This window comes from Anneissia japonica, unplaced genomic scaffold (assembly GCF_011630105.1).
Source record: "Anneissia japonica isolate Jap-2015-1 unplaced genomic scaffold, ASM1163010v1 scaffold750_len1593409_cov174, whole genome shotgun sequence".
Taxonomy (NCBI): Eukaryota; Metazoa; Echinodermata; class Crinoidea; order Comatulida; family Comatulidae; genus Anneissia; species Anneissia japonica.
In genome coordinates, this window is record NW_022756705.1 from 1,417,200 (window position 1) to 1,425,626 (window position 8,427).

Genomic DNA, 8,427 nt, shown 5'->3' on the forward strand with positions numbered 1-8,427 from the left:
TCGACAGGGGGTCTGACTCAAGGGGCCGATTAGAGCCTCGGTGGTCAGGGACCTGGCACAACAATCCTGATAGGGTTTTCAGAGGGAGTATTTTAGAAGGATACGATGCTTATCCTTAATTTCATTTAATTTTATTCTAATTTTAACTGATAGCCACGCTTTCAAGTGTGTTTTTCTACAGCTTTTTTGTCTTCCAATATTTTTCCTTTTAATTTGTACACAAATGAAGCTCCTTCCTTTCAAATGTACAGTATGCTGTACTTTTGTAACACAGAGATTTGGACTGGGTTTCAGAAAACTGAGTTTTGGCAAACTGGGATTTCATGATTTCAGTGAACTGGATTGGGCATTCTGGGTTTCGGCAAACTGAGTTTCTGCAGACTGGGATTTCATGATTTCAGTGAACAACTGGATTCCGCAAACTGGATTTCGACAAACTGGTTGGATACCTTCTTGAATACTATTGCTATCGGCGAGAATGCATCCTTGAAAGAGATTTTGTATTAGTTCCAGATCTTCATAGCAGCCAGGAAAATCAGACTCGAAAGTTGTCCTGCATGCAATGCATGCTTTGAGGAATTACAACCAATACATAAATATCAACCGTTCCATTCTGGAGACATCGATACTGCAGTCGTTGCTACTGTATATCTTATTCTATGACAACGGAGAGAGGGTCATTCTAGACACAAACACTGACAAATACCGAAAGTTGTTCAAATTAAGTGGCATTAACTTTCACCAGCGAAGAAATCATCCCTTATTGGATCTCGTGCTTCTGTAGTCAAAGGCAAAGATTTGTTGACACTTTCTGATAACTTTAAAGTTTTAGATGTTCTGTCACAAAAGATATCTGAGTAACTTGAAGACTACGCATGGAGTTAAGGGGAAAAGTGTAAATCAAGCAAGATGTGAAATTTTCAATAGAGGCAACAAGATCACAGACATATCATCTACCACCATGTTTGCAAGCAGACCCTTGAGCACTTGAGCAAATTTAATCGCTAAAGAATGGAAATTAAGCAGACGTAAATGATTTGGTCAGTAAAAATAGTATTCACAACAGATGGAATGATCAAATGAAGCAAAAAATGATTGAGATCAGTGATGCACATGGACGTCCAAGAACAGTTTATAATAAAGACGAGGACTTTCAGATTGCAGTGATATTAGCAATACATGAAGATTATTGCTCAACATAGGGTTACACAGTAAAGGACAATTATGTAATAAATGAATTAATGCCTTTATACATGAAAATTATGGTAGTTACTTGTGTGGTCCTCTGGAATACCTTGTGTAGTACACAAAAATAATGAAAAACAACCGTAAGGAAGCTTGATTGTTTTTTAGGATTCTGGTGATATTTTCCATTTTTCAAAACAGAAAAGAGCTAATATAAGGGGTAATTTTTACTTACATTTCCAAAAATGAGTTAGCTTACCACCCTAAAATATGTTATTTTGGGTTTAAAAAGTCAGCAGTTATTTCATTAAGTTTTTTTCATTTAGGGTATTTAAGCTGCTGTTAAATTGTTCTTTAATTTTGGCGGCCATTTTAAAAAGCGCCCTCAATTGCCTCCCGAAATCTTCACATTAATAACTTTAGATAGTTATATTTTACTCCTATTATTACATATTCAAAAGTTGGTCAAACCTACCTCTTCTGTGCTTATTTTACCCATATATATGTAGTTTATTGGATTTTGGCGGCCATTTTGAAAAAAGCGCCCTCACGCGAAAGTTCTCAGGTTACGCGTCTTTTACCTCACATATTCTGATTCCCCATAAAAACTGGTCTAGAAAAACCATATGAGAATTTCTACCTCTCCAAGTGGCACCTATCTCAATTATAGCCTGGTCTAATTTGAGGTATTATTATTATTATTAAAAAAAAAAAATCCGACCGACCGACCCACGATCTCGATTTTTTCCATTTAAAGGCAACACAAAAATGAATTTTTTTTTTTTTTGGCCTCATTTAAGTTTCGACAGACGTCAAACAATGAATGAGGTTTTCCCGAACATATCTGCAGTGAAATACCGGTAAGTTGTTTTAAGCTTTCTCGATAAATATACACAAGCATTTTTTGTTCCAAAATAATACTAAGTCAATGATCTACATAGTCGTCTCATTAGATTGCTGAACCAACTATTCCGCCTTTCTTTCAACCAAATCAGTGCTTTTGCTTTCTCCATTTTCAATATCTTATACCGGTAATCAAAATTTAAACTCATCAAAAAATTATATTTTTGTTGTAAATAATAATTCAAAGCCAAATATAACACCTACAAGTAGATTCTTTAGGCTTACCTGTGCGCAAAAGTTCTCATTTCTGCTAACTTTCTGCATATTTAAACACATAACGCTTTAATAAATAAAGGCCTATGCCATGATCTAACTCAATACAGTAATAATATATGTTGCCAAAATGTAATGAAAGTAATTAAGCAGATGAATTTGATTGATAATCTCCAACTCCAATATCAGCAACATTTGTTGAATTATTACTGACACATAACATATTTTTTTTCAGAATTCTCCAATCTTCACTGTCATAAATTAATATAGGTGGTTGCAAATGGAGAGGGAAACTGTATACTGTCATTTGGTAAGAGGCTTATTCCCTGTTCCAGCAGCGTAGCCAGACTCTTCGATCAGGGGGAGGGGATTAACTTTTCAGAGGGGGCCAGTACTAGAAGGGCCACACCCACCTCAGTCCTACCATAGTTGGCACTGAACTTGAAAATAACACTCCTATCAAAGTGTCATAATTTGACAGTACTGTATTGCTGACGTTCAATTTTAATTTTAAATACATCAAAGAAAATGGCAAATAGGCCTATAAGGAAAGTTTACACCAACCTGAGCCCCATTATGGTTTGGGCTGAGGTGACACAAAAAATCTAATGTAAGAAAAACTAGGCCTATATGTGCAAAAATTGCATTCTCAAGCTCTTTATTTTAAATTGTCTTAATTTAACATTATGTCGTTCAATTTTTAATTAGATCGAATAAGATTTTGCGGGGGGGGGGGGGAAATAGTGAAGGGTGAGTACCAGGCGTGTCAACACCAACCTTAGCTCTACCAAGGTTGGGGGTGAGGCGAAAAAAAAAGATGGAGTATGCTTTAAATGCCGAAAACAGCTTTCTCAGTTTTAGAGTATTACAAGGTTGAGGCTGGACTGAAATGAAAAAAATCATTGGTGCAGTGGCAACTCTGATGTAGCACTGTTAGACTTGAAATATGTTTAAGTAGATCAAATAGGTTTTTGCATAATTTTGTGCAAAATGGGGGAAGGAACAGGATTTTCAACACCCTGTTTTAGCATCCACCAAGGTTGGACTGGATTTCAAACGGTTTCCAGAAGGTCTTCTTTCACAGTAATTTAATATACATTTTTTTAATTATGAAAAATTAGCTAGAATATTTTTAGGAAATTTAACGAAATTCTTAAATCTAATGAGCGTTTTGTTTTTTTCATTTATTAAAGCGGTAGACTGATTTTTTTTTTCATTTATTGAAGCGGTAGACTGATTTTGTGCAAACGGAAGATGGAAATGTACTGGCACAATTCCGAGATAATCCCGCTCACATCTTGAGATTGAGTTTATCTAAGATACAGCAGATATTCATAATAATAGATTAAAGCATTCCATGAACTATAGAGAGCAGTTGACTATACACAATAAATCCTATAAGCAAACACTCTCCTAGGACAACATTCCCATCACAGTGTTTCCTAGTCTTGGTTTTGGGGCCAGAATAATCATCACTCATGAAAGTGAATATGTATCTAGCTAAGGTTGTATTAGGCATAGGCCTATAGGGCCTATATACATTTAAAGAAATAAAATGTTCATTTGTTATTTTTTTCATACTCAATTATCCCTTTGATTTTAACCCTTAATATTCACTTGTGATCTTACTAGGCCTCTTATTAGCAAAATTACGTAGGATATATTTCTAACGTTGTAAAATAATTACTTGTATTATTGCTATTTTTTGTCATCATCGTTATCATTTACATCATCATCATCATACTTTATATATTCAATTAACTGTAGGCCTATGTGTGTCATGGAAATATAAATTAAAGCTTAACAAACTAAAATTGGAATGGAAGACGGTTTTAATGAGAGGATAAATGTAATCAGAAAATAATGTAAGTAGTAAACATACCTTTGTTTCTACTGAAGCATAGTGTATCCATTGTAAGTAGCCCAAGTGGATTGTTTTCAGATGATCTATGTTTGGTGGGCCCGGAAATAGTTGCCCTCGGTCCTGCCACGCCCATACACTTCTATGGGCCGATATCAAGCTAATGTTACACTTCAAAACACAAGTTGCAGCTTTGAGTGATATCTCGTCACCCCAAGTATCTGGCTTACTTAAATCGTTTATATATTCTGCTAATGTTTTACCCATTACAAACAGATCGGCTGCAACCTTACTCTGAAAAAAAAAATGTATCATGACATTGAATACTAGGGATGGCGCCAGGGTTTGCCCGACGGGGGGTTCGATGTCCCCGAAGAGAGGAAAATGGGCGTGGTCGGGCGTTACTCAAAATATTTCGAAAGTGGCCCAGATGGCCAAGCCCCAAACATTTTGACAATTTAGGGGTTCCAAAACAAAATAGATTTTTGAGTCTACTAATTATGTATAAATTACATAATTTGTATTTCTCCCCGACGAATTGTGTTTCTCTCCTGCCGTCATTGACTGGCAGGTTTTACCAGTCAATGACGGCCAAATGTACTTGTAAGAAACGGCAAAACTCAAGTATAAGTAAAATGAAAATATGGACTTATGGGCATAATGTAACCAATGGTGAAAGCACTTACCTGCCAATCATATTTATTATCTCTTAAAAAATTCACAATCTTCTCTCGAATTTCAAAAGGCGTCTTGTAGTTATCTCCCAGGATTTCATTTGCTTGTTCAGCAAGCGCATAGAATTGGCAATTAGCATCACTGGGTGTTGGAGGTGTAGACAACTCAAATCCTTTCCATTTTAGTTTCCTTTTCAAGTCTCTCATATGTTTGGAATATGTAGCTACGCTATCACCTGAATCTTTAATCCAATTTAAGAAATAATAGAAGTATTTTTTCGGAAATCTCATTTAGCGAATTTTAAAAATCCCATCTCAAAAAGAAGCCCATATGGCCTGTTTTTAGAGAGTTTTACACTGTAAATGAATGTCGAATAAACATAAACCACACTTGGTTTAGTTTATGTTAAGTCAGTAAATTATACCATTATGTGATGCAGGCTTACGTTATCTTTGATAATTATGATAGTGTGTCAGTATAGATATTATTTTATTTAGCACGTGCATGCATTCCATTTTAGAAGCCGTTTAATGGAGAACGTGTATCGTTTTGACAAAATTGCCTAGGTTGAAGTTAACTCCGGCTATACAAATTAATTAGAATATTGAAAAAAGTTAATAATCATTATATCATTTATACACATGTTTAATAACTTATACATTGGCCTATCATTTGTTTTGTTTTATGCTTGGATTTTTTTATTAAATAATTTATAAATTTAGTTTATTAACAGGTTGTCGTCGGCATGAATTTTTCATCTTCATAGTTGAAAAAATGATGTTTCAATTTGTTTGTGAGTAATCTCGAAAAGAAGCCAATCTCGAAAAGAAGCTCATCTCGAAAAAGCCCAGGACTTCTATTCGAGGTTTTACAGTAGGCCTATATCAACACAATATAAAAAGGGGAGTGTTTAATGATACACGTGTTCTTACCTCCAGCATTATATTCACGATGGGAACATGAAAACGAATGACTTCTTTTCTTCATGTATTTATGGGTATTTTTGCGTACCTAATTGAAACACCTTATTAGTTTGTTGAATTGATTCAATGACATCTGATTGGTTATTTAACTATTTCTTGCGAAACAAAGCGTATATAATTCAATATATATATTCTCGCTATAAATGTCTATGACTTATACTGTCTATGGGTATATTTGTATTTCATTTAAGTGTTTACTTATAAACTAGCATTCCTGAGAACGTGACTACTTTGAAGCATCGATTTTATTAAAAAACCAAATTTTCAGGAGCACCTCCCCTCTTCAGGGTTACAATTGAAATGACTCAAAACATTTAATGTCTAATTAAAGTGGTGTACGGTAAGAATGGCCCCGGAAAAAATGGCCCAGGAAAAAATGGCCCCGGAAAAAATGGCCCCGGTAAAAATGGCCCCAAATGACAGGTAGGTAAAAATGGCCCCAATAATTAAATTCTGTATTAAAACTGATGTTTTTTTAAATCATTATATGCATTTTTTTAAACTGAAATAATTAGGTTTTTAAAAGGAATCAAATAAATTGCCATTTACATTTTACTTTTTGCAGGAATTACATATTCAATGATAAAATATTCAAAGATAAAAAAAAATTCATGAATAACACTTTTCATTTCTATTACTGATTTTTTTCGTTGGGACCATTTTTACCTACTTGTCATTTGGGGCCATTTTTGCTGGGGCCATTTTTACCGGGCCCATTTTTCCGGGGACATTTTTTCCTGGGGATATTTTTACCTACATTCAGTTAGCGAGTTTAAGGAGGACATCGAGAAAGGGGATTTGGCGGCCAGATTGTTCAAAAGTGAACTTAATGGTAATACATTTAGAAAGTGAGGCGTGGCCATGGGTTCATATTAAGAAAATGTCATAAATGTATCGTGAGTAATGAAATGGCTTACGAGAGAAAGATGATAACAGTTTGTGCTCGATGTCCAGCATGAAGCTATTAGCGTATGAAGGGGCCATCTTGGTGCCCATGGCTGTAGGAATACATTGTATCTGTAAATAGTGTTTGTCATTGAATGTAAAATTGTTATGGTTAGAATGAACTTGATGTGACGGATGTTATGTCGGCGACGGCATAAACGGAAATTGAATGGGTGAGCAGCAAATCATTTCATGTCGGATGCCTTCGCTAAGGGATGTTGTTATATAGCAATGATACATCCATAGTGACAAGTATAGCGTCTTCGGAGAAAGTAGAAATGGATTAAAGTTTTCTGAGGAAGTGGTTGGTATCTTGAATTTAACTGGGAATATTGGAGAGAAGGGGATTGAGAACGGAGTCAATATATCCAAATTCAGTGAATGTAAGAAAAAATGGCCCCGGTAAGAATGGCCCCAGCAAGAATGGCTCCGGTAAAAATGGCCCCAGTAAAAATGGACCTAAATGAAAGGTAGGTAAAAATGGCCCCAATAATAAAATTTTGTACCGAAACTGATTTTTAAAAATCATTATATGCATATTTTTTAAACTGAAATTAGGCCTATTTAGTTTTTAAAAAGAACCTAACATCAAATAAGTTGCCATTTATATTTTATTTTTTGCAGGAATTACATATCCATAGATTTAAAAAAAAAAGTCATAAAAAACATTTTTTAAATTTTTATTTTATTTTCCATTTAAATGTTAAAATGGCAACAATTTAATCAATAAATCAACATAAATTATGCATTTGTTAATACTAAAATAAATTAGTTGTGGCCAATTTTACGAAAGCAGAATCACAATTTCCAGAAATGTTTAACTTCAACATGGGTATTGCTAAACCCCGCGAAAATAAGTTGTTATGAACATCATTTTTTTTATGAGATAAAAAGAGAGGTGCTACAATCATTACTAAAGAGTTTGGATGGGCTTCACGGTGTGTTTTTGGAGGTTTGCGTTTTCAGGTACTTTTTACACAATAAAATCAGCATTTTAACAAAAAAATAGGTTCTTATGAATGTATTTAACTTTCTTATTGATATACCAAGTGAGTCAATCACAATTACATGGTTTGATTTTCTACAGTGTGTCTTTTTTTGGGAGGTTTGTGGGATTGAGCAATTTCCTTTAACCCTACCATAATGCCTTACCCTCATAATTACATGTCATTTTAATTCTTAGAATAATTGCCATATTTACATAATTATAGAAAATTTGAGTATATCTCAGTTTTACTTTATTTATGTATAGTTTTAAAAAAAATAAATTGATATTTTTTGAGTGACAGTTTACGAGTATGTATGATTATGATGAATTTAAAAAGAACGAAAGATTCAGAAGAAAATGAACATAAAACAACTTTCACATAATTAAGACCTGACTTCTTAAAATGAGTTATTTATTGGGGGCCATTTTTTTATTTATTGATTTAATTCTTGTTTTTTTTTTCAGTATTTAAATATTTGAAGATTGAAAAAAAAAATTATTACTGAATTTTATCATTGGGCCATTTTTACCTACCTGTCATTTGGGGGAATTTTTACCGGGCCATTCTTACCGGGCCATTTTACCGCACACCGTGCGCCATGGCAAGAGACTTTGGTTTACCAGGAGGGGTTACTGATAATGACGTATCGAAAATATCGAAAATAAGAGGCAGT